This window comes from Ursus arctos, unplaced genomic scaffold (assembly GCF_023065955.2).
Source record: "Ursus arctos isolate Adak ecotype North America unplaced genomic scaffold, UrsArc2.0 scaffold_3, whole genome shotgun sequence".
Lineage (NCBI taxonomy): Eukaryota > Metazoa > Chordata > Mammalia > Carnivora > Ursidae > Ursus > Ursus arctos.
In genome coordinates this window covers 42,973,409-42,976,911 of record NW_026622985.1, presented here as the reverse complement: position 1 = coordinate 42,976,911, position 3,503 = coordinate 42,973,409, and the positions used below count along the sequence as shown (strand labels likewise).

The window sequence follows — 3,503 nt, the reverse complement described above, 5'->3', positions numbered from 1 at the left end:
TGCTTTCAAGATTTGCCTCTGTCTTTCAACATTTTGACTACACTATATCTGGTTGTGGATCTCTTTCCATTTACCCTGCTTGGAATTCGGCTTCTTGGATGTGCCGATGGATGCTTTTCTTCACATTTGGTTAAGTTTCCAGCCATCGTTTCTTTGACTTTTTTTCTGTTGCTTTTCCTCTTCTCTCTCCCTCTGGTACACCCATCATGTACATTTTTGTGTGCTTAATGGCATCCCCCATTTCCCTGAAGCTGTTTATTCATTTTTTTCTCTTTTCTTCAAATTGCCTAGTTTCCAGTGATCTATTTTCAGTTTTTGATTCTTCCTTCTGACCTCAAGTCTACTGCGAAGCCCCTCCATGGAACTTTTCTTTTTGGTTATTTTACTTTTCATCTCCAGAATTTCCAGGTGTTTTTTATTTTTATTTTTACTATAATTTTTTTTAGTTCACAAGTTAATTATGAAAAACACTGCAGCGCTCCTGTGCAGTAACATGGCCTTATAGGAGGAGGGAAAAACAATTCTCTTCAAAACAACTCACCAGATTCTGACAATAACAAAGAACAACATGAGGCTGAAATTTGAGAAGGGAAATAAACTGAGTGCAGAAAAATCATACCATTAAATTAAATGGTATACCTGAAAATAAAACAATTTCAAAACTCCCTCGTAGAGGGGAGACCTTGGTACTTAGTTTTTAAAATGTTCGTGAAGCTCCAATGATTATTTGCTGCTCTCCTTATCTACAGTCATGCTGGGTAAAGCCATAGCTAAATGGAAGTTAAATTGTATTTGCAAGGTGTTAACGTTTATATCTTATTATCTGCAGTCTCTCAAAGAAAGCAAAAGTCAGTACAAATAGCACTTTGCCAGAAACTGGTTTCTTCACCAACAATGTCGCTTCATTGTGCAACGAACTGATTGATTCTGAAGCGATCTGGGCTGTTGATGACAAGAGGCTTTGTATTTTTATATGGCACATCCTCTGGAGCCTGTGAAAACAAGTGTTTTGAATGTTAACTATTCCCTGACACTTTGGAGTTACTGTCGCTCTTCCCATTTCCATGAGGTCAATATATGGTTCATGGTAACACTGTACAAGTTTAAAATTTCATGACAGGAAGTGGTCCTGGGTACTACGAGTAACATGAGGCTCGCCTCTGCTGTCGAGTATCATCAAGCTCCGCGACTGCAGCGTGACTACCACAACGGTAACAGCAGTTAGGAGCAGTGCAAATCATTACTACGTTCCGGTCATCGCACCAGTTACATCCGTCCATCACCAGCTGGTGAGCTCGGACACCAGTGTGAGGCCACTGGCATGATTAAATGTTTCAGAAGAGTCCTGTCCGGAGGTGTAACCAGCCTCCAGGAGATACACCCCAACCACCCGGATCGTCTGGATCTGGCACAGCAAGTCACACATGGGGCCCTCAGGAGGAACTTGTAGGCTCTCCAGCGCTCTGATGTGACCCAGTGTGGCTACGGACGGTGAGAGGCCACCGTGTAGACAGAGTATCTGCCCACCCACCAAGGCAGTGAGAGGGAGAGTCAGAAAGATCTTTAAAATGTTTCCAAACGTTTGCATTTCCCTATTTCCTTCAACAGTCTTCACAGAAACCCTATTCTCATGGGATCTGTCTGCTCTCATGATGTCCTCGAAGATTGGTAGCTCACTCCCAGTAACAAACCTAACGAGCCGCAGGCAGAGTAAACTATTTCAACTGAGTAGTACCCTCCGTCAACATACTCTCCCACAAAGTAAGTCGTTTGTGTCTGGTGACTTGCCACCAATTCTAAACAGTGAGATCATGAAATTGTCCCTGCGCATCTCCACAGACGGGGACTGGACTTCGAACGTCCTGTACCTCGGATTCTTCTGTCAGGATTTCTTTAGCCTGTGTGGCTGCTGGTGGCTGCTTCCTGCAGGACCGGCCCCCAGCCACTGTCCTCGTCCCCTCCATCCAGTCCTGGAGCTCGGCTCTCTGTAATGGTGGCCACAGGCGTGGTGACCTCACTCCAGATGTTTAAAAATAATTTTTATCTCTTCATTTACACTCTGATGAGACATTGTCATCATACTCTTAATTCCTGAAGCATTATGTTTTTTAATCTTCAAACACATTTATAAGAGCTGCTGTGAAGTCTGTCTGCTAAGTCGGCTATCTCACCACATGGGCCCCTTCAAAAGCGGTTCTTATTGCCTACGATTTTTCCGTGTAGGGATCACGCTTTGTTGCTTCTCTGCAGATCTCAGGGTTTTTTTTAAAGTTAAATATTTAGGTATATTGCAGCAAATCTGGATGCTGAGAACGCCCTGGGGGTCATCCTGTATTCGTTTGTGGGGTCATTTATTTGCTTAATGACTTTGTTGAACTGCTTCTGCAAATTTTAATTCCTTTCCAGCATTCAGGCTCTAGGGTTCCTACTCAGATTTCTTTCCATTGTTTTTATCTCCTGGTCTGGCTCTGTAAAAGTCAGCCCTGGGTTGGCATAAGCTACTTACCGGCTTGGAGGCTGCTAACATTCACGTCTAGGAGTTTATGTTCTGTCGTCACAGCTTCCTTCAGGGACTAGTAGCTTAGAGATCTCCATTTGGAACTCTCCCAAGAGGCAGTAGCTTGGGGTACGCATTGTTTCCCAGACTACCAGGGATAGTGTGATTTTATTTCTATACCTAGCTTGCTAGTAGTCCCTAGGTGAGAGTAGCTTATCGTTCAACCTGTGTTTGGTCAGTATGTGTTTAATCCTGTATGGCAGCGAGGGTTCCGCCCTCTGTCGATGGGCCTTGTGCGGCGGGGAAATGCTTACAGGTGGCCACCCCTGCTCTGAGTGGTTGCTACAGAGTGGGCGCAGTCCAGTGCATGGGCACAGCCTTGCCGACCCCAAGAACCGTCCACGATGCTAAGACAGCTCTTCTCAGCTGTCTGTTTCTCTGATTCTTTTTCTCTGGTTACTCTTTCTAGGCTGGCCTCAACAAATTTACATTGTTTTTAAAACCACCCGTAGGCATAGAATTTTTCACTCTGGGTTCCAAATAAAGCAGATTGTCCCAACCGGAGCTGCGGCTCGTTGTTCTTATGGCCTGCCTTTCCTCCTGGGCAGAATCTTCACACCACTCACTACTGCTGGGGCTAAGACCCTGCTTTTCCAAGAGTGGCACCCTGGTCTATAGGTGGTCACAAGGAGAAGGGCAGGATGGCTGCCCCTTGGCTTTTTGACTTGTCCCTCCTGACATGGAACTTCTGCCCTACAAGGTAGACAAGGCCATGGACAAGAGAGGTAGTGGTATTTTCAGCCTACTGCATTTGGGGTGAGCTTCTGCTGCACAAGTAGCCACTGGGTGAAAAAAGAGAAATCTGTTTCTCTCGAGCGCATTTGCATGAATAGAACTTCTGCAACTCGGGGCCGGGATGAAGGTGAGAAAGGAGACACTGGCCCCTGACTAGGAGCTCAGCAGAGGGTGGGAGCTTCTCTTCTTAGTGGCATGTGCCCAGGGAAGA

General features: G+C 45.5%; 1 pseudogene; it reads right to left on the bottom strand.

The window, feature by feature from the left end:
- Window positions 1-1,136: 1,136 nt before the first annotated feature.
- Window positions 1,137-1,964, bottom strand: LOC113266834 (serine/threonine-protein phosphatase 2A catalytic subunit beta isoform-like; annotated as a pseudogene).
- Between the last annotated feature and the right edge of the window lie 1,539 nt (window positions 1,965-3,503).